Source organism: Eptatretus burgeri, chromosome 6, assembly GCF_056783735.1.
Source record: "Eptatretus burgeri isolate ZD-2024b chromosome 6, Ebu_testis_v1, whole genome shotgun sequence".
Classification (NCBI taxonomy): domain Eukaryota; kingdom Metazoa; phylum Chordata; class Myxini; order Myxiniformes; family Myxinidae; genus Eptatretus; species Eptatretus burgeri.
This window is the reverse complement of record NC_140966.1, coordinates 12,387,496-12,410,967: the sequence shown is the minus strand read 5'-3', so window position 1 is coordinate 12,410,967 and position 23,472 is coordinate 12,387,496. Positions and strand designations below refer to the sequence as shown.

The window sequence follows — 23,472 nt, the reverse complement described above, 5'->3', positions numbered from 1 at the left end:
TCTTATCAAGCCAACAAACTGGGAGCACCAATTCCCAATTATTGCTCCATCTGATGGAATTTAAATGTTCTCCTGGCGGTGACGCGTTCCATTTGAAACTGTTTGTTTCATACGTGTGATTTTTGGACCAATGGTCCATAATAAAATAATTGCATTCGTGCGAAACCCTGTGACAAATTACAAATTAATAGTTGGATCCTCTTCTTCATTTTCTGTTCCTCAAAGTGCATTCTCATGATTATTCATTGATGTTAAATCAGTGTCATTTCAAGCTTTGTGGTTTGATATTCAATATTTTATCTCCACAGCTCTCAAACTCCATATTTATGTTCCTGTTCCCTTTCTGGGCGATTGAATTTCAGAACAATTCTAACTTTATCGAAACAAAAATATGTGTTGGACAATTTTTTTTTGATTAACAAAAACGAGAAAAGTGAATTTTCCAGACATTTGTAAACACATCCACAGCTGTCACACTCTGTTTCCATATGTAAAGATAAAAATAAGTCCACTGGACCTGCAGTTTATCTCGTCCCTGGCCCCATGAAAGAATCCAAATTTAGTGGCATACCTGGTGGGTCTGCAGTGGAAGGTTTTTAAAAGGAATTCATGCAATTCTCCCAAACATTGAAAATGTGTGCAATTTTGACACAATTCCATCACTTGGTTGGCATGACTTTCGTCATTGAACATTCTCACCCTGGCATTAGGTTGCAACCCAAATGTGATACAATTCTGAGTGGTGGATCTGGAAAAGAACATTTTTTGAAGAAATTTGCTTTGTCAGCCATTTTGACCTTCTTCAAGCTGGGTGACCGAAACGAGGTTTTTAATCCCTGTTACCAGTCACGAGAGGAACGTTGCTGCCAAATTTCAGCCGGATGGACCCAACGGTTTGCCCGGAGAAGTAAAAAAAGAGACGGATGGACGGTTCATGATGACAATACCTGATGTTTAATTAAATTCCAGATAATCAAAATATATTACATTGTAAATGGGTTTTTGAGGCAGAACTTCTCAAAATGCAAAGAAAATCTTTCAATCAACTCCCTCGTCTCTTGTGTTTTATCGTTCACTTCTTCCTTCTTGTCATTCAGAAATTATCGGTTCTCTTAATTAATTTCAATATATTTTAATGCTGATGTGTTTGCAATAAATTATTGACATTTTAGATGAAGAAATGAAACTTTTGATTTCGAAATATGACGATGTTTTCACAGCATAATAATTGTCTGTTTGTCATGATAAGAGTCCTTTCATCGTTTATATAATTATGATTTATTTCTCCATCATTTGGAAATGTTAAACAACCTTGGCATTCCTTTTATACATATTCTTTCAATATTTATTCGAGATGTTCAATCAAGACAACACAAAATGACATCACAAACCAAACAATTTCTCCTTTCAAGTTGTTGAATTGAGTGAAAAGATAATCATCAAAAAAGATCCTACTGAAGGGGACACTCAGATTCGAACTGAGGACATCTTGAACTGCACTCAAATGCTCTACCACTGAGCTATATCCCCTCATGATGAAAAAGGTTAACAAGCCGTTGATTAATTAATCAGTTTGTCCTTTCTTTTCTTCAGTTTGCTTTTGCTTTTTCAACGGATGCTTTCTTCCACTTCAATCACAACTCACAAGTTTCCCGTTCCCACACAGGATTCCAAATGGGATGGATGAAGACAGCAAAAAGGAAAATGACGTCTTCTGCCATCATGGCTGTAATCTGGCAGCACCAATTCCCGATTGTTGCCATATCTGATGGAATTTAAATGTTCTCATGGTGGTGACGTGTTCCATTTGAATCTTTTTGTTTCATACTTGTGGCTTTTTTACACCAATGGTCGACAATGAATTAAATGCATTGATACCAAAGCCAGTGACCAATAACAAATCAATAGTTGGACACTCTTCTCCCTTTTCAGTTCCTGAAAGTGCATTCTCATGATTATTTATTGATGCAAAATCAGTATCATTGCAAGGTTTGTGGTTTGGTATTCAAATTTTTTTTTTATCTCCACAGCTGTCAACTCCATATTTATTATTCCTGTTTCCTTTTTAGATGAATGAGTATCAGAATAATTCCAACTTTATCGAAACAAAAATAAGTGTTGGATAATGTTTTTGTGATTCACGAAAATGAGAAAAGTGAATATACCAGACATTTGCAAATTCCACAACAGCTGTCAAACTCGATATTTAATATCCCCTTATGGGGGATAAGTTTCAGATCAATGGAAGTGATTGGACCAGACATTTGCAAATACACCCGCAGCTGTCACACTCTGTTTCCATGACTGAAGACAAAAATAAGACCACTGGACCTGCAGCTTATCTGGGCCCTGTCCGAATGTTATAAACCAAATTTGGTGGCATTCTCATTTTGAGGTCTTGAGAGGAAGTTTTTTTTTGAGGAATTTGTGCGATTTCTCCCAAAAATTGATGATGTCGGCCATTTTGACACATTTTCCATGAATTGATTTGCATGACTTTGGCAATTCAACATCCATACCCTGTCCTCATGTTGTAACCCAAATTTGGTGGCATTCTGACCAGTGGATCAGGAGAAGATTTTTTGAAGGAATTTGCGTGACCGACATATTCAGACACTCCCATTCATTTGATCGGCCTGGCCTCCACAATTTAACATCAGGACCCTTTCCTCATGTTGTTTCCCAAAGTTGGTAATATTCTGACTGGTGTGTCTGGAGAAGAAGATTTTTGAAGAAATTGATTGTGTTGGCCATTTTGACCGACTTAATGTCACGTGACGGGAACGAGGTTTGCAATCCCTGTTACCAGACATCAGGAGACGAATGTTGCTGCTAAATTTCAGGTGGATAGACACAGCGGTTTTGGTAGAATAAGTCAAAAACAGACAGATTGACTGACTGAATGTGATGAAAATACTCATGTGGAATTAAATTCCAGATAATCTAAAATATTCCATTGAAAATGGGTTTTTGACACAGAAGTTTCTAAAATTCCAAAAAAATCTTTCAATCAGCTCCCTCCTCTGTCGTTTTTTTTAGTTCTCTTCTCCTTCCTCATCATTCAGAAATCTTTGTTTTTCTCAAGTAATTGCAGTCTACTTTCATGCTGACGTGCTGGCAATGTGTGATTGACATTTTCGATAAAGAAATAAAACCTCCAATGAGAAATATAATCTTGTTTTCTCATTATAATAATTGTACATTTTTCTTGATAAGAATCATTTTATCATGTTTGTACAATTTGTTAAATAATCATTTCGAAATGCAAAGCAACCTTGAAATTCCTTTTCCTCACATTCTTTCAATATTTATTTGAGGTGTTCAGCAAAGACAATGAAAACTCTCATCACAGACCGAATAATTCCTCCTTTCAAATTGTTGTTTTTAATGAATAAAATTATCATCAAAAAAGTGTGAAATGAAGGGGACACTCAGATTTGAACTGAAGACATTTTGAACTGCACTCAAATGCTCCAGCACTGAGCTATATCCCCTCATGATGACAAACATGAACAAGTCTTTGATAAATTAATCAGTTTCTCCTTTCTTTTCTTCAGTTTGCTTTCCCTTTTTCAGTGGTTTCTTTCATCCACTTCACTCACAACCCACAAGTTGTCCGTGCCCACATGAGATTATAAATGGGATAGGATGGAGATGGATAAAAGGAAAATGGTGTCTGCTGTTGTCAAGCCAGCAAGCTGGGAGAACCAATTCCAGATTCTTGCCAAATCTGACAATTTAAATATTCTAATGGATGAGACGTGTGTCATTTGAAACTTTGTTTCATGCATGCATCGTTTTTATCCCTCTGGTCCATAATAAAATAAATTGTATTGATACCAAAGCCAGTGACCAATTACAAATTAATAGTTGGATACTCTTCTCCCTCTTCAGTTCCTGAAAGTTCATTCTCATGATTATTTATTGATGTTAAATCAGTATCATTGTAAGGTTTGTTGTTTGATATTCAATTATTTATTATTCCAGTTTCCTTTTTAGACGAATGACTATCAGAATAATGCTGACTTTATCGAAACAAAAATAAGTGTTGGATAATGTTTTTGTGATTAACACAAATGAGAAAAGTGAATAAACCAGACATTTGCAAATACCTCTACAGCTGTCAAACTCGATATTTAATGTTCCCTTTATTGGGGATTATTTTCAGATCAATGGAAGTGAAAAGACCAGACATTTGTAAATAAACCCACAGCTGTCACACTCTGTTTCCAGAACTGAAGACAAAAATAAGACCACTGGACCTGCAGTTTATCTGGGCCCTGTTCTAATGTTATAACCCAAATTTGGTGGCATTCTCATTTGGAGGTCTTGAGAGGAAGTTTTGTTCAGGAATTTATGCAATTTCTCCCAAAAATTGATGATGTCGGCCGTTTTGACACATTTCACATCAATTGATTTGCATGGCTTTGGCAATTTAACATCCATGCTCCGGCTTCATGCTGCAACCCAAATTTGGAAGCATTCTGACCAGTGGATCAGGAAAAGAAGATTTTAGAAGGAATTTGTGTGACCACCATTTTCACACACTCCCAGTCATTTGATCGGCCTGGCCTCCACAATTTAACATCAGGACCCTTTCCTCATTTTGTTTCCCAAAGTTGGTAATATTCTGACAGGTGGATCTGGATAAGAAGATTTTTGAAGAAATTTACTGTGTCGGACATTTCGACCGACTTAATGTCACGTGACCGGAACGAGGTTTTTAAACCTTGTTACCAATCACGAGAGGAACGTTGCTGCCAAATTTCAGCCGGATAGACACAGCGCTTTGGCCGAATGAGTCAAAACAGGGACAGAGTGACTGAGTGCACGTGATGAAAATACTCATGTGGAATTAAATTCCAGATAATCGAAAAATATTCCATAGTAAATGGGTTTTCGAGACAGAAGTTTCCAAAATTACAAAAAAAATCTTTCCACCAGCTCCCTCCTCCGTCGTTTTTTTTAGTTCTCTTCTCCTTCCTCATCATTCAGAAATCTTTGTTGTTTCTGAAGTAATTGCAGTCTACTTTCATGCTGACATGCTGGCGATATGTGATTGACATTTTAGAGAAAGATATAAAACCTCCAATGAGAAATACAATGTTGTTTTCTCAGTATAATAATTGTGCATTTTTGTTGAGAAGATTCCTTTAATCATATTTGTACAATTTGTTCAACAATCCTTTCGAAATGCAAAGCATCCTTGAAATTCCTTTTCCTCACATTCTTTTAATATATATTTGAAGTGTTCAAAAAAGACAATGAAAACTCTCATCACAGACCGAATAATTCCTCCTTTAAAATTGTTGTTTTTAGTGAAAAAATTATCATCAAAAAAGTGTTAAATCAAGGGGACACTCAGATTTGAACTGAGGACATTTTGAACTGCACTCAAATGCTCTACCACTGAGCTATATCCCCTCATGATGACAAACAAGAACAAGTCTTTGATAAATTAATAAGTTTTCCTTTCTTTTCTTCAGTTTGCTTTCCCCTTTTCAGTGGTTTCTTTCTTCCACTTCACTCACAACCCACAAGTTGTCCGTGCCCACATGAGATTATAAATGGGGTGGGATGGAGATGACAAAAAGGAAAATGGCGTCTTCTGTTGTCAAGCCAACAAGCTGGGAGCACCAATTCCCAATTATTGCCTCATCTGATGGAATTTAAATGTTCTCATGACGGTGAAGCGTTCTATTTGAAACTGTTTGTTTCATACGTGTGATTTTTTGTACCAATGGTCCAGAATAAAATAATTGTCTTCGTGCCAAAGCCCGTGACCAATTACAAATTTATCGTTGGATACTCTTCTTCCTTTTCAGTTCCTCAAAGTGCATTCTCATGATTATTAATTGATGTTAAATCAGTGTCATTGTAAGTTTTGTGGTTTGATATTCAATATTTTTTTTTGTATCTCCACAACTGTCAAACTCCATATTTATGTTCCTGTTCCTTTTCTGGGTGATTAAATTTCAGAACAATGCTGACTTTATCGAAACAAAAATATGTGTTGAATAATGTTTTTCTGATTAATAAAAACGAGAAAAGTGAATTTTCCAGACATTTGTAAACACATCAACAGCTGTCACACTCTGTTTCCGTATCTCAAGATAAAAATAAGACCACTGGACCGGCAGCTTATCTGGGCCCTGGCCTCATGTAAGAATCCAAATTTAGTGGCATACCTGGTGGGTCTGCAGAGGAAGGTTTTTAAAAGGAATTTATGCAATTCTCACAAACATTGAAAATGTGTGCAATTTTGACACAATTCCGTCACTTGGTCGGCAAGACTTTCGTCATTGAACATTCTCACCCTGGCATGAGGTTGCAACCAAAATTTGGTACAATTCTGAGTGGTGGATCTGGAGAAGAACATTTTTGAAGAAATTTACTTTGTCAGCCATTTTGACCTTCTTCAAGCCGGGTGACCGGAACGAGATATTTAATCCCTGTTACCGGTCACGAGAGGAACGTTGCTGCCAAATTTCAGCCGGATAGACCCAACGGTTTGCCCGGAGAAGTCAAAAAAAGAGACGGATGGACGGTGCATGATGACAATACCTGATGTTTAATTAAATTCCAGATAATCGAAAAATATTACATTGTAAATGGGATTTTGAGGCAGAACTTCTCAAACTGCGAAGAAAATCTTTCAATCAGCTCCCTCGTCTGTCGTGTTTATCGTTCACTTCTTCCTTCTTGTCATTCAGAAATTATGGTTTCTCTTAATTAATTGCAGTCTATTTTAATGCTGATGTGTTTGCAATGAATGATTGACATTTTAGATCAAGAAATGAAACTTTCGATTTCGAAATATGACGATGTTTTCACAGCAAAATAATTGTCTGTTTGTCATGATAAGAGTCCTTTCATCGTTTATATAATTATGATTTATTTCTCCATCATTTGGAAATGGAAAACAACCTTGGCATTCCTTTTATACATATTCTTTCAATATTTATTTGAGATGTTCAATAAAGACAACACATGATGACATCACAAACCAAACAATTTCTCCTTTCAAGTTGTTGAATTGAGTGAAAAGATAATCATCAAAAAAGATCCTACTGAAGGGGACACTCAGATTTGAACTGAGGATATTTTGAACTGCACTCAAATGCTCTACCACTGAGCTATATCCCCACATGATGAAAAAGGTTAACAAGCCTTCGATAAATTAATCAGTTTGTCCTTTCTTTTCTTCAGTTTGCTTTTGCTTTTTCAAAGGATGCTTTCTTCCACTTCAATCACAACTCACAAGTTGCGCGTGCCCACAGGATTCCAAATGGGATGGATGAAGACAGCAAAAAGGAAAATGACGTCATTCTGCCATCATGGCTGTAAGCTGGGAGCACCAATTCCCGATTGTTGCCATATCTGATGGAATTTAAATGTTCTCATGGTGGTGACGTGTTCCATTTGAATCTGTTTGTTTCATACTTGTGGCTTTTTCACACTGATGGTCGACAATGAATTAAATGCATTGTTGCAAAAGCCAGTGACCAATTACAAATTAATAGTTGGATACTCTTCTCCCTTTTCAGTTCCTGAAAGTTCATTCTCATGATTATTTATTGATGTAAAATCAGTATCATTGCAAGGTTTGTGGTTTGATATTCAATTTTTTTTATCTCCACAGCTGTCAACTCCATATTTATTATTCCTGTTTCCTTTTTAGACGAATGAGTATCAGAATAATTCTAACTTTATCGAAACAAAAATAAGTGTTGGATAATGTTTTTCTGATTCACGAAAATGAGAAAGGTGAATATACCAGACATTTGCAAATTCCACAACAGCTGTCAAACTCGATATTTAATGTTCCCTTTATGGGGGATAAGTTTCAGATCAATGGAAGTGATTGGACCAGACATTTGCAAATACACTCACAACTGTCACACTCTGTTTCCATAACTGAAGACAAAAATAAGACCACTGGAACTGCAGCTCATCTTGGCCATGTCCTAATGTTATAACCCAAATTTGGTGGCATTCTCATTTGCAGGTCTTGAGAGGAAGTTTTTTTTGAGGAATTTGTCTGATTTCTCCCAAAAATGATGATGTCGGCCATTTTGACACTTTTTCCATTAATTTATTTGCATGATTTTGGCAATTTAACATCCATACCCTGTCCTCATGTTGTAACCCAAATTTGGTGGCATTCTGACCAGTGGATCAGGAGAAGATTTTTTGAAGGAATTTGCGTGACCGACAGATTCAGACACTCCCATTCATTTGATCGGACTGGCCTCCGCAATTTAACATCAAGACCCTTTCCTCGTGTTGTTTCCCAAAGTTGGTAATATTCTGACTGGTGTGTCATGGAGAAGAAGATTTTTGAAGAAATTGATTGTGTTGGCCATTTTGACCGACTTATTGTCACGTGACGGGAACGAGGTTTGCAATCCCTGTTACCAGACATCAGGAGACGAATGCTGCTGCTAAATTTCAGCTGAATAGACACAGCGCTTTGGCCGAATAAGTCAAAAACAGACAGATTGACTGACTGAATGTGATGAAAATACCTCATGTGGAATTAAATTCCAGATAATCGAAAAATATTCCATTGTAAATGGGTTTTTGACACAGAAGTTTCCAAAATTCCAAAAAATCTTTCAATCAGCTCCCTCCTTTGTCGTTTTTTTTAGTTCTCTTCTCCTTCCTCATCATTCAGAAATCTTTGTTTTTCTGAAGAAATTGCAGTCTATTTTAATGCTGATGTGCTGGCAATGTGTGATTGACATTTTAGAAAAAGAAATAAAACCTCCAATGAGAAATATACTGTTGTTTTCTCATTGTAATAATTGTACATTTTTCTTGATAAGAATCATTATATCATGTTTGTACAATTTGTTAAACAATCATTTCGAAATGCAAAGCAACCTTGAAATTCCTTTTCCTCACATTCTTTTAATATTCATTTGAGGTGTTCAACAAAGACATTGAAAACTCTCATCACAGACCGAATAATTCCTCCTTTCAAATTGTTGTTTTTAATGAAAAAAATTATCATCAAAAAAGTGTTAAATGAAGGGGACACTCAGATTCGAACTGAGGACATTTTGAACTGCACTCAAATGCTCTACCACTGAGCTATATCCCCTCATGATGAAAAAGGTTAACAAGCCGTTGATAAATTAATCAGTTTGTCCTTTCTTTTCTTCAGTTTGCTTTTGCTTTTTCAACGGATGCTTTCTTCCACTTCAATCACAACTCACAAGTTGCCCGTTCCCAGACAGAATTCCAAATGGGATGGATGAAGACAGCAAAAAGGAAAATGACGTTTTCTGCCATCATGGCTGTAATCTGGGAGCACCAATTCCCGATTGTTGCCATATCTGATGGAATTTAAATGTTCTCATGGTGGTGACGTGTTCCATTTGAATCTGTTTGTTTCATACTTGTGGCTTTTTTACACCAATGGTCGACAATAAATTAAATGCATTGATGCCAAAGCCAGTGACCAATTACAAATTAATAGTTGGACACTCTTCTCCCTTTTCAGTTCCTGAAAGTTCATTCTCATGATTATTTATTGATGCAAAATCAGTATCATTGCAAGGTTTGTGGTTTGGTATTCAATTTTTTTTAATCTCCACCACTGTCAACTCCATATTTATTATTCCTGTTTCCTTTTTGGATGAATGAGTATCAGAATAATTCTAACTTTATCGAAACAAAAATAAGTGTTGGATAATGTTTTTGTAATTCACGAAAATGAGAAAAGTGAATATACCAGACATGTGCAAACAGCCCTACAGCTGTCAAACTCGATATTTAATGTTCCCTTCATGGGGGATAAGTTTCAGATCAATGGAAGTGAATGGACCAGACATTTGCAAATACACCCACAGCTGTCACACTCTGTTTCCATAACTGAAGACAAAAATAAGAACACTGGACCTGCAGCTTATCTGGGCCCTGTCCTAATGTTATAACCCAAATTTGGTGGCATTCTCATTTGGAGGTCTTGAGAGGAAGTTTTTTTTTGAGGAATTTGGGCGATTTCTCCCAAAAATTGATGATGTCGGCCATTTTGACACATTTTCCATTAATTGATTTGCATGACTTTGGCAATTTAACATCCATACCCTGTCCTCATGTTGTAACCCAAATTTGGTAGCATTCTGACCAATGGATCAGGAGAAGAATTTTTGAAGGAATTTGTGTGACCTACATTTTCACACACTCCCAGGCATTTGATCGGCCTGGCCTCCACAATTTAACATCAGGACCCTTTCCTCATATTTTATCCCAAATTTGGTAATATTCTGACAGGTGGATCTGGAGAAGAAGATTTTTGAAGAAATTTACTGTGTCGGCCATTTTGACCGACTTAATGTCACGTGACGGGAGCGAGGTTTGCAATCCCTGTTACCAGACATCAGGAGAGGAATGTTGCTCCTAAATTTCAGCCAGATAGACACAGCGGTTTTGGTCGAATAAGTCAAAAACAGAGACAGAGTGACTGACTGAATGTGATGAAAATACTCATGTGGAATTAAATTCCAGATAATCGAAAAATATTCCATTGTAAATGGATTTTTGAGAGAGAAGTTTCTCAAATTCCAAAAAAATCTTTCAATCAGCTCCCTCCTCTGTCGTTTTTTTTAGTTCTCTTCTCCTTCCTCATCATTCAGAAAGCTTTGTTGTTTCTGAATTAATTGCAGTCTACTTTCATGCTGACGTGCTGGCAATGTGTGATTGACATTTTGGATAAAGAAATAAAACCTCCAGTGAGAAATATAATGTTGTTTACTCAGTATAATAATTGTACATTTTTCTTGATAAGATTCCTTTAATCATGTTTGCACAATTTGTTGAATAATCATTTCGAAATGCAAAGCAACCTTGAAATTCCTTTTCCTCACATTCTTTTAATATTTATTTGAGGTGTTCAACAAAGACAATGAAAACTCTCATCACAGACCGAATAATTCCTCCTTTCAAATTGTTGTTATTCATGAAAAAATTATCATCAAAAAAGTGTTAAATGAAGGGGACACTCAGATTTGAACTGAGGACATTTTGAACTGCACTCAAATGCTCTACCACTGAGCTATATCCCCTCATGATGAAAAAGATGAACAAGTCTTTGATAAATTAATCAGTTTTCCTTTCTTTTCTTCAGTTTGCTTTCCCTTTTTCAGTGGTTTCTTTCTTCCACTTCACTCACAACCCACAAGTTTTCTGTGCCCACATGAGATTATAAATGGGGTGGGATGGAGATGGCAAAAAGGAAAATGGCGTCTTCTCTTATCAAGCCAACAAACTGGGAGCACCAATTCCCAATTATTGCTCCATCTGATGGAATTTAAATGTTCTCATTGTGGTGACGTGTTCCATTTGAATCTGTTTGTTTCATACTTGTGGCTTTTTTCCACTGATGGTCGACAATGAATAAAATGCTTTGATACCAAAGCCAGTGACCAATTACAAATTAATAGTTGGACACTCTTCTCCCTTTTCAGTTCCTGAAAGTGCATTCTCATGATTATTTGTTGATGAAAAATCAGTATCATTGCAAGGTTTGTGGTTTGGTATTCAATTTTTTTTATCTCCACACCTGTCAACTCCATATTTATTATTCCTGTTTCCTTTTTGGATGAATGAGTATCAGAATAATTTTAACTTTATCGAAACAAAAATAAGTGTTGGATAATGTTTTTGTGATTCACGAAAATGAGAAAAGTGAATAATCCAGACATTTGCAAACAGCCCTACAGCTGTCAAACTCGATATTTAATGTTCCCTTTATGGGGGAGAAGTTTCAGATCAATAGAAGTGAATGGACCAGACATTTGCAAATACACCCACAGCTGTCACACTCTGTTTCCAAAACAGAAGACAAAAATAAGACCACTGGACCTGCAGCTTATCTGGGCCCTGTCCTAAAGTTATAACCCAAATTTGGTGGCATTCTCATTTGGAGGTCTTGAGAGGAAGTTTTTTTTTGAGGAATTTGTGCGATTTCTCCCAAAAATTGATGATGTCGGCCATTTTGACACATTTTCCATTAATTGATTTGCATGACTTTGGCAATTTAACATCCATACCCTGTCCTCATGTTGTAACCCAAATTTGGTGGCATTCTGACAAGTGGATCAGGAGAAGATTTTTTGAAGGAATTTGCATGACCGAGATATTCAGACACTCCCATTCATTTGATCGGACTGGCCTCCGCAATTTAACATCAAGACCCTTTCCTCGTGTTGTTTCCCACAGTTGGTAATATTCTGACTGGTGTGTCATGGAGAAGAAGATTTTTGAAGAAATTGATTGTGTTGGCCATTTTTACCGACTTATTGTCACGTGACGGGAACGAGGTTTGCAATCCCTGTTACCAGACATCAGGAGACGAATGTTGCTGCTAAATTTCAGCCGAATAGACACAGCGCTTTGGCGGAATAAGTCAAAAACAGACAGATTGACTGACTGAATGTGATGAAAATACTCATGTGGAATTAAATTCCAGATTATCGAAAAATATTCCATTGTAAATGGGTTTTTGAGACAGAAATTTCTAAAATTCCAAAAAAATCTTTCAATCAGCTCCCTCCTCTGTCGTGTTTTTTAGTTCTCTTCTCCTTCCTCATCAATCAGAAATCTTTGTTGTTTCTGAATTAATTGCAGTCTTCTTTCATGCTGACGTGCTGGCAATGTGTGATTGACATTTTACATAAAGAAATAAAACCTCCAATGAGAAATATAATGTTGTTTTCTCATTATAATAATTGTACATTTTTCTTGATAAGAATCATTTTATCATGTTTGTACAATTTGTGAAACAATCATTTCGAAATAACAAAGCAACCTTGAAATTCCTTTTCCTCACATTCTTTTAATATTTATTTGAGGTGTTCAACAAAGACATTGAAAACTCTCATCACAGACCGAATAATTCCTCCTTTCAAATTGTTGTTTTTAATGAAAAAAAATTATCATCAAAAAAGCGTTAAATAAAGGGGACACTCAGATTTAAACTGAGGACATTTTGAACTGCACTCAAATGCTCTACCACTGAGCTATATCCCCTCATGATGACAAAGATGAACAAGTCTTTGATAAATTAATCAGTTTCTCCTTTCTTTTCTTCAGTTTGCTTTCCCTTTTTCAGTGGTTTCTTTCTTCCACTTCACTCACAACCCACAAGTTGTCCGTGACCACATGAGATTATAAATGGGGTGGGATGGAGATGGCAAAAAGGAAAATGGCGTCTTCTCTTATCAAGCCAACAAACTGGGAGCACCAATTCCCAATTATTGTCACATCTGATGGAATTTAAATGTTCTCATGGCGGTGACGCGTTCCATTTGAAACTGTTTGTTTCATACGTGTGATTTTTGGACCAATGGTCCATCATAAAATAATTGCATTCGTGCGAAACCCCATGACCAATTACAAATTAATAGTTGGATACTCTTCTTCCTTTTCTGTTCCTCAAAGTGCATTCTCATGATTATTCATTGATGTTAAATCAGTGTCATTTCAAGCTTTGTGGTTTGATATTCAATATTTTATCTCCACAGCTCTCAAACTCCATATTTATGTTCCTGTTCCCTTTCTGGGCGATTGAATTTCAGAACAATTCTAACTTTATCGAAACAAAAATATGTGTTGGACAATTTTTTTCTGATTAACAAAAACGAGAAAAGTGAATTTTCCAGACATTTGTAAACACATCAACAGCTGTCACACTCTGTTTCCATATGTAAAGATAAAAATAAGACCACTGGACCTGCAGTTTATCTGGTCCCTGGCCTCCTGAAAGAATCCAAATTTAGTGGCATACCTGGTGGGTCTGGAGAGGAAGGTTTTTAAAAGGAATTTATGCAATTCTCCCAAACATTGAAAATATGTGCAATTTTGACACAATTCCGTCACTTGGTCGACATGACTTTCGTCATTGAACATTCTCACCCTGGCATTAGGTTGTAACCAAAATGTGGTGCAATTATGAGTGGTGGATCTGGAGAAGAACATTTTTGAAGAAATTTGCATTGTCAGCCATTTTGACCTTCTTCAAGCCGGGTGACCGAAACGAGGTTTTTAATCCCTGTTACCAGTCACGAGAGGAACGTTGCTGCCAAATTTCAGCTGGATGGACCCAAAGGTTTGCCCGGAGAAGTCAAAAAAGAGACGGATGGACGGTTCATGATGACAATACCTGATGTTGAATTAAATTCCAGATAATCAAAATATATTACATTGTAAATGGGTTTTTGAGGCAGAACTTCTCAAACTGCAAAGAAAATCTTTCAATCAGCGCCCTCGTCTGTCGTGTTTTGTCATTCACTTCTTCCTTCTTGTCATTCAGAAATTATCGGTTCTCATAATTAATTGCAGTCTATTTTAATGCTGATGTGTTTGCAATAAATTATTGACATTTTAGATGAAGAAATGAAACTTTTGATTTCGAAATATGACGATGTTTTCACAGCATAATAATTGTCTGTTTGTCATGAAAAGAGTCCTTTCATCGTTTATATAATTATGATTTATTTCTCCATCATTTGGAAATGGAAAACAACCTTGGCATTCCTTTTATACATATTCTTTCAATATTTATTTGAGATGTTCAATCAAGACAACACAAAATGACATAACAAAACAAACAATTTCTCCTTTCAAGTTGTTGAATTGAGTGAAAAGATAATCATCAAAAAAGATCCTACTGAAGGGGACACTCAGATTCGAACTGAGGACATTTTGAACTGCACTCAAATGCTCTAACACTGAGCTATGTCCCCTCATGATGAAAAAGGTTAACAAGCCGTTGATTAATTAATCAGTTTGTCCTTTCTTTTCTTCAGTTTGCTTTTGCTTTTTCAACGGATGCTTTCTTCCACTTCAATCACAACTCACAAGTTTCCCGTTCCCAGACAGAATTCCAAATGGGATGGATGAAGACAGCAAAAAGGAAAATGACGTCTTCTGCCATCATGGCTGTAAGCTGGGAGCACCAATTCCCGACTGTTGCCATATCTGATGGAATTTAAATGTTCTCATGGTGGTGACGTGTTCCATTTGAATCTGTTTGTTTCATACTTGTGGCTTTTTTAAACTGATGGTCGACAATGAATTAAATGCATTGATGCCAAAGCCAGTGACCAATTACAAATTAATAGTTTGACACTCTTCTCCCTTTTCAGTTCCTGAAAGTTCATTCTCATGATTATTTGTTGATGCAAAATCAGTATCATTGCAAGGTTTGTGGTTTGATATTCAAATTTTTTTTTATCTCCACAGCTGTCAACTCCATATTTATTATTCCTGTTTCCTTTTTGGACGAATGAGTATCAGAATAATTCTAACTTTATCGAAACAAAAATAAGTGTTGGATAATGTTTTTGTGATTCACGAAAATGAGAAAAGTGAATATACCAGACATTTGCAAACAGCCCCACAGCTGTCAAACTCGATATTTCATGTTCCCTTCATGGGGGATAAGTTTCAGATCAATGGAAGTGAATGGACCAGACATTTGCAAACACACCCACAACTGTCACACTCTGATTCCATAACTGAAGACAAAAATAAGACCACTGGACCTGCAGCTTATCTGGGCCCTGTCCGAATGTTATAACCCAAATTTGGTGGCATTCTCATTTGGAGGTCTTGAGAGGAAGTTTTTTTTTGAGGAATTTGTGCGAATTCTCCCAAAAATTGATGATGTCGGCCATTTTGACACATTTTCCATTAATTGATTTGCATGACTTTGGCAATTTAACATCTATACCTTGTCCTCATGTTGTAACCCAAATTTGGTGGCATTCTGACCAGTGGATCAGGAGAAGAAGATTTTTGAAGGAATTTGTGTGACCACCATTTTCACACATTCCCATTCATTTGATCGGCCTGGCCTCCACAATTTAACATCAGGACCCTTTCCTCATATTTTATCCCAAATTTGGTAATATTCTGACAGGTGGATCTGGAGAAGAAGATTTTTGAAGAAATTTACTGTGTCGGCCATTTTGACCGACTTAATGTCACGTGACGGGAGCGAGGTTTGCAATCCCTGTTACCAGACATCAGGAGAGGAATGTTGCTCCTAAATTTCAGCCAGATAGACACAGCGGTTTTGGTCGAATAAGTCAAAAACAGAGACAGAGTGACTGACTGAATGTGATGAAAATACTCATGTGGAATTAAATTCCAGATAATCGAAAAATATTCCATTGTAAATGGATTTTTGAGAGAGAAGTTTCTCAAATTCCAAAAAAATCTTTCAATCAGCTCCCTCCTCTGTCGTTTTTTTTAGTTCTCTTCTCCTTCCTCATCATTCAGAAAGCTTTGTTGTTTCTGAATTAATTGCAGTCTACTTTCATGCTGACGTGCTGGCAATGTGTGATTGACATTTTGGATAAAGAAATAAAACCTCCAGTGAGAAATATAATGTTGTTTACTCAGTATAATAATTGTACATTTTTCTTGATAAGATTCCTTTAATCATGTTTGCACAATTTGTTGAATAATCATTTCGAAATGCAAAGCAACCTTGAAATTCCTTTTCCTCACATTCTTTCAATATTTATTTGAGGTGTTCAACAAAGACAACGAAAACTCTCATCACAGACCGAATAATTCCTCCTTTCAAATTGTTGTTTTTAATGAAAAAAATTATCATCAAAAGTGTTAAATGAAGGGGACACTCAGATTCGAACTGAGGACATTTTGAACTGCACTCAAATGCTCTACCACTGAGCTATATCCCCTCATGATGACAAAGATGAACAAGCCTTTGATAAATTAATAAGTTTTCCTTTCTTTTCTTCAATTTGCTTTCCCCTTTTCAGTGGTTTCTTTCTTCCACTTCACTCACAACCCACAAGTTGTCCGTGCCCACATGAGATTATAAATTGGGTGGGATGAAGACAGCAAAAAGGAAAATGACGTCTTCTGCCATCATGGCTGTAAGCTGGGAGCACCAATTCCCGACTGTTGCCATATCTGATGGAATTTAAATGTTCTCATGGTGGTGCATGTTCCATTTGAATCTGTTTGTTTCATACTTGTGGCTTTTTTACACCAATGGTCGACAATAAATTAAATGCATTGATGCCAAAGCCAGTGACCAATTACAAATTAATAGTTGGACACTCTTCTCCCTTTTCAGTTCCTGAAAGTTCATTCTCATGATTATTTATTGATGCAAAATCAGTATCATTGCAAGGTTTGTGGTTTGGTATTCAATTTTTTTTCTCTCCACAGCTGTCAACTCCATATTTATTATTCCTGTTTCCTTTTTGGTTTAATGAGTATCAGAATAATTCTAACTTTATCGAAACAAAAATAAGTGTTGGATAATGTTTTTCTGATTCACGAAAATGAGAAAAGTGAATATACCAGACATTTGCAAATTCTACAACAGCTGTCAAACTCGATATTTAATGTTCCCTTCATGGGGGATAAGTTTCAGATCAATGGAAGTGATTGGACCAGACATTTGCAAATACACCCACAACTGTCACACTCTGTTTCCATAACTGAAGACAAAAATAAGACCACTGGACCTGCAGCTTATCTAGGCCCTGTCCTAATGTTATAACCCAAATTTTGTGGAATTCTCATTTGGAGGTCTTGAGAGGAAGTTTTTTTTTGAGGAATTTGTGCGAATTCTCCCAAAAATTGATGATGTCGGCCATTTTGACACATTTTCCATAAATTGATTTGCATGATTTTGGCAATTCAACATCCATACCCTGTCCTCATGTTGTAACCCAAATTTGGTGGCATTCTGACCAGTGGATCAGGAGAAGAAGATTTTTGAAGGAATTTGTGTGACCTACATTTTCACACATTCCCATTCATTTGATCGGCCTGGCCTCCACAATTTAATATGAGGACCCTTTCCTCATATTTTATCCCGAAGTTGGTAATATTCTGACTAGTGTGTCTGGAGAAGAAGATTTTTGAAGAAATTGATTGTGTTGGCCATTTTGACCGACTTAATGTCACGTGACGGGAATGAGGTTTGCAATCCCTGTTACCAGACATCAGGAGACGAATGTTGCTGCTAAATTTCAGCCAAATAGACACAGCGGTTTTGGTCGAATAAGTCAAAAACAGAGACAGAGTGACTGACTGAATGTGAAGAAAATACTCATGTGGGATTAAATTCCAGATAATCGAAAAATATTCCATTGTAAATGGGTTTTTGAGACAGAAGTTTCTAAAATTCCAAAAAAATCTTTCAATCAGCTCCCTCCTTTGTCGTTTTTTTAGTTCTCTTCTCCTTCCTCATCATTCAGAAATCTTTGTTGTTTCTGAAGTAATTGCAGTCTACTTTCATGCTGATGTGCTGGCAATGTGTGATTGACATTTTAGATAAAGAAATAAAACCTCCAATTAGAAATATAATGTTGTTTTCTCATTATAATAATTGTACATTTTTCTTGATAAGAATCATTTTATCATGTTTGTACAATTTGTTAAATAATCATTTCGAAATGCAAAGCAACCTTGAAATTCCTTTTCCTCACATTCTTTCAATATTTATTTGAGGTGTTCAACAAAGACAACGAAAACTCTCATCACAGACCGAATAATTCCTCCTTTCAAATTGTTGTTTTTAATGAAAAAAATTATCATCATAAAGTGTTAAATGAAGGGGACACTCAGATTCGAACTGAGGACATTTTGAACTGCACTCAAATGCTCTACCACTGAGCTATATCCCCTCATGATGACAAACATGAACAAGCCTTTGATAAATTAATAAGTTTTCCTTTCTTTTCTTCAATTTGCTTTCCCCTTTTCAGTGGTTTCTTTCTTCCACTTCACTCACAACCCACAAGTTGTCCGTGCCCACATGAGATTATAAATGGGGTGGGATGAAGACAGCAAAAAGGAAAATGACGTCTTCTGCCATCATGGCTGTAAGCTGGGAGCACCAATTCCCGATTGTTGCCATATCTGATGGAATTTAAATGTTCTCATGGTGGTGCATGTTCCATTTGAATCTGTTTGTTTCATACTTGTGGCTTTTTTGCACCAATGGTCGACAATAAATTAAATGCATTGATGCCAAAGCCAGTGACCAATTACAAATCAATAGTTGGACACTCTTCTCCCTTTTCAGTTCCTGAAAGTTCATTCTCATGATTATTTATTGATGCAAAATCAGTATCATTGCAAGGTTTGTGGTTTGGTATTCAATTTTTTTTCTTTCCACAGCTGTCAACTCCATATTTATTATTCCTGTTTCCTTTTTGGTTCAATGAGTATCAGAATAATTCTAACTTTATCGAAACAAAAATAAGTGTTGGATAATGTTTTTCTGATTCACGAAAATGAGAAAAGTGAATATACCAGACATTTGCAAATTCTACAACAGCTGTCAAACTCGATATTTAATGTTCCCTTCATGGGGGATAAGTTTCAGATCAATGGAAGTGATTGGACCAGACATTTGCAAATACACCCACAACTGTCAGACTCTGTTTCCATAACTGAAGACAAAAATAAGACCACTGGACCTGCAGCTTATCTAGGCCCTGTCCTCATGTTGTAACCCAAATTTGGTGGCATTCTCATTTGGAGGTCTTGAGAGGAAGTTTTTTTTGGAGGAATTTGTGCGATTTCTCCCAAAAATTGATGATGTCGGCCATTTTGACACATTTGACATTAATTGATTTGCATGATTTTGGCAATTTAACATCCATACCCTGTCCTCATGTTGTAACCCAAATTTGGTGGCATTCTGACCAGTGGATCAGGAGAAGATTTTTTGAAGGAATTTGCGTGACCGACATATTCAGACACTCCCATTCATATGATCGGCCTGGCCTCCGCAATTTAACATCAGGACCCTTTCCTCGTGTTGTTTCCCAAAGTTTTTAATATTGTGACTGGTGTGTCTGGAGAAGAAGATTTTTGAAGAAATTGATTGTGTTGGCCATTTTGACCGACTTAATGTCACGTGACAGGAACGAGGTTTGCAATCCCTGTTACCAGACATCAGAAGACGAATGTTGCTGCTAAATTTCAGCCGAATAGACACAGCGGTTTTGGTCGAATAAGTCAAAAACAGACAGATTGACTGACTGAATGTGATGAAAATACCTCATGTGGAATTAAATTCCAGATAATCGAAAAATATTCCATTGTAAGTTGGTTTTTGAGACAGAAATTTCTAAAATTCTAAAAAAATCTTTCAATCAGCTCCCTCCTCTGTCGTGTTTTTTAGTTCTCTTCTCCTTCCTCATCATTCAGAAATCTTTGTTGTTTCTGAAGTAATTGCAGTCTACTTTCATGCTGATGTGCTGGCAATGTGTGATTGACATTTTAAAGAAAGAAATAAAACCTCCAATGAGAAATATAATGTTGTTTTCTCATTATAATAATTGTACATTTTTCTTGATAAGAATCATTTTATCATGTTTGTACAATTTGTTAAACAATCATTTCGAAATGCAAAGCAACCTTGAAATCCTTTTCCTCACATTCTTTTAATATTCATTTGAAGTGTTCAACAAAGACAATGAAAACTCTCATCACAGACCGAATAATTCCTCTTTTCAAATTGTTGTTTTTTATGAAAAAAAATTATCATCAAAAAAGTGTGAAATGAAGGGGACACTCAGATTTGAACTGAGGACATTTTGAACTGCACTCAAATGCTCTACCACTGAGCTATATCCCCTCATGGTGACAATGATGAACAAGTCTTTGATAAATTAATCAGTTTTCCTTTCTTTTCTTCAGTTTGCTTTCCCTTTTTCAGTGGTTTCTTTCTTCCCCTTCACTCACAACCCACAAGTTGTCCGTGACCACATGAGATTATAAATGGGGTGGGACGGAGAAGGCAAAAAGGAAAATGGCGTCTTCTCTTATCAAGCCAACAAACTGGGAGCACCAATTCCCAATTATTGCTCCATCTGATCGAATTTAAATGTTCTCATGGCGGTGACGCTTTCCATTTGAAAGTGTTTGTTTCATACGTGTGATTTTTGGACCAATGGTCCATCATAAAATACTTGCATTCGTGCGAAACCCCGTGACCAATTACAAATTAATAGTTGGATACTCTTCTTCCTTTTCAGTTCCTCAAAGTGCATTCTCATGATATTCATTGCTGTTAAATCAGTGTCATTTCAAGCTTTGTGTTTTGATACTCAATATTTTATCTCCACAGCTCTCAAACTCCATATTTATGTTCCTGTTCCCTTTCTGGGCGATTGAATTTCAGAACAATTCTAACTTTATCGAAACAAAAATATGTGTTGGACAATTTTTTTCTGATTAACAAAAACGAGAAAAGTGAATTTTCCAGACATTTGTAAACACATCCACAGCTGTCACACACTGTTTCCATATGTAAAGATAAAAATAAGACCACTGGACCTGCAGTTTATCTGGTCCCTGGCCTCATGAAAGAATCCAAATTTAGTGTCATACCTGGTGGGTCTGGAGAGGAAGGTTTTTAAAAGGAATTTATGCAATTCTCCCAAAGATTGAAAATGTGTGCAATTTTGACACAATTCCGTCACTTGGTCGGCATGACTTTCGTCATTGAACATTCTCACCCTGGCATTAGGTTGTAACCCAAATGTGGTACAATTCTGAGTGGTGGATCTGGAGAAGAACATTTTTCAAGAAATTTGCTTTGTCAGCCATTTTGACCTTCTTCAAGCCGGGTGACCGAAACGAGGTTTTTAAACCTTGTTACCAGTCACGAGAAATCACGAGAGGAACGTTGCTGCCAAATTTCAGCCGGATGGACCCAACGATTTGCCCGAAGAAGTCAAAAAAAGAGACGGATGGACGGTTCATGATGACAATACCTGATGTTTAATTAAATTTCAGATTATCGAAATATATGACATTGTAAATGGGTTTTTAGGCAGAACTTCTCAAACTGCAAAGAAAATCTTTCAATCAACTCCCTCGTCTCTTGTGTTTTATCGTTCACTTCTTCCTTCTTGTCATTCAGAAATTATCGGTTCTCTTAATTAATTTCAATCTATTTTAATACTGATGTGTTTGCAATAAATGATTGACATTTTAGATCAACAAATGAAACTTTCGATTTCGAAATATGACGATGTTTTCACAGCATAATAATTGTCTGTTTGTCATGATAAGAGTCCTTTAATCGTTTATATAATTATGATTTATTTCTCCATCATTTGGAAATGGAAAACAACCTTGGCATTCCTTTTATACATATTCTTTCAATATTTATTTGAGATGTTCAAGCAAGAGAACACAAAATGACATCACAAACCCAATAATTCCTCCTTTCAAGTAATTGAATTTAGTGAAAAGATAATCATCAAAAAAGATCCGATTGAAGGGGACACTCAGATTTGAACTGAGAACATCTTGAACTGCACTCAAATGCTCTACCACTGAGCTATGTCCCCTCATGATGAAAAAGGTTAACAAGCCGTTGATTAATTAATCAGTTTGTCCTTTCTTTTCTTCAATTTGCTTTTGCTTTTTCAACGGATGCTTTCTTCCACTTCAATCACAACTCACAAGTTTCCCGTTCCCACACAGAATTCCAAATGGGATGGATGAAGACAGCAAAAAGGAAAATGACGTCTTCTGCCATCATGGCTGTAAGCTGGGAGCACCAATTCCCGATTGTTGCCATATCTGATGGAATTTAAATGTTCTCATGGTGGTGACGTGTTCCATTTGAATCTGTTTGTTTCATACTTGTGGCTTTTTTACACTGATGGTCGACAATAAATGAAATGCATTGATACCAAAGCCAGTGACCAATTACAAATCAATAGTTGGACACTCTTCTCCCTTTTCAGTTCCTGAAAGTTCATTCTCATGATTATTTATTGATGCAAAATCAGTATCATTGCAAGGTTTGTGGTTTGATATTCAATTTTTTTTTATCTCCACAGCTGTCAACTCCATATTTATTATTCCTGTTTCCTTTTTGGGTTAATGAGTATCAGAATCATTCTAACTTTATCGAAACAAAAATAAGTGTTGGATAATGTTTTTGTGATTCACGAAAATGAGAAAAGTGAATATACCAGACATTTGCAAATTCCACAACAGCTGTCAAACTCGATATTTAATGTTCCCTTTATGGGGGATAAGTTTCAGATCAATGGAAGTGATTGGACCAGACATTTGCAAATACACCCACAGCTGTCACACTCTGTTTCCATGACTGAAGACAAAAATAAGACCACTGGACCTGCAGCTTATCTGGGCCCTGTCCGAATGTTATAAACCAAATTTGGTGGCATTCTCATTTGGAGGTCTTGAGAGGAGTTTTTTTTGAGGAATTTGTGTGATTTCTCCCAAAAATTGATGATGTCGGCCATTTTGACACATTTTCCATTAATTGATTTGCATGACTTTGGCAATTTAACATCCATACCCCAGCCTCATGTTGTAACCCAAATTTGGTGGCATTCTGACCATTGGATCAGGAGAAGATTTTTTGAAGGAATTTGCATGACCGACATATTCAGACACTCCCATTCATTTGAT

At 36.4% G+C, this 23,472-nt stretch overlaps 9 non-coding genes across 9 annotated transcripts; all 9 read right to left on the bottom strand.

Moving 5' to 3' along the window:
* Positions 1 to 1,458: 1,458 nt before the first annotated feature.
* On the bottom strand, positions 1,459 to 1,530 carry TRNAC-GCA (transfer RNA cysteine (anticodon GCA)). The gene has a single exon. It is a non-coding gene; the product is annotated as a tRNA-Cys (tRNA).
* A 3,822-nt stretch (positions 1,531 to 5,352) lies between these two features.
* TRNAC-GCA (transfer RNA cysteine (anticodon GCA)) lies at positions 5,353 to 5,424 on the bottom strand. Its single transcript has one exon. It is a non-coding gene; the product is annotated as a tRNA-Cys (tRNA).
* A 1,650-nt stretch (positions 5,425 to 7,074) lies between these two features.
* On the bottom strand, positions 7,075 to 7,146 carry TRNAC-GCA (transfer RNA cysteine (anticodon GCA)). The gene has a single exon. It is a non-coding gene; the product is annotated as a tRNA-Cys (tRNA).
* Positions 7,147 to 9,034: 1,888 nt separating this feature from the next.
* TRNAC-GCA (transfer RNA cysteine (anticodon GCA)) lies at positions 9,035 to 9,106 on the bottom strand. The gene has a single exon. It is a non-coding gene; the product is annotated as a tRNA-Cys (tRNA).
* Positions 9,107 to 11,000: 1,894 nt separating this feature from the next.
* TRNAC-GCA (transfer RNA cysteine (anticodon GCA)) lies at positions 11,001 to 11,072 on the bottom strand. The gene has a single exon. It is a non-coding gene; the product is annotated as a tRNA-Cys (tRNA).
* A 5,577-nt stretch (positions 11,073 to 16,649) lies between these two features.
* Positions 16,650 to 16,721, bottom strand: TRNAC-GCA (transfer RNA cysteine (anticodon GCA)). The gene has a single exon. It is a non-coding gene; the product is annotated as a tRNA-Cys (tRNA).
* Positions 16,722 to 18,614: 1,893 nt separating this feature from the next.
* Positions 18,615 to 18,686, bottom strand: TRNAC-GCA (transfer RNA cysteine (anticodon GCA)). Its single transcript has one exon. It is a non-coding gene; the product is annotated as a tRNA-Cys (tRNA).
* Positions 18,687 to 20,578: 1,892 nt separating this feature from the next.
* On the bottom strand, positions 20,579 to 20,650 carry TRNAC-GCA (transfer RNA cysteine (anticodon GCA)). Its single transcript has one exon. It is a non-coding gene; the product is annotated as a tRNA-Cys (tRNA).
* Positions 20,651 to 22,301: 1,651 nt separating this feature from the next.
* TRNAC-GCA (transfer RNA cysteine (anticodon GCA)) lies at positions 22,302 to 22,373 on the bottom strand. The gene has a single exon. It is a non-coding gene; the product is annotated as a tRNA-Cys (tRNA).
* Positions 22,374 to 23,472: the final 1,099 nt, after the last annotated feature.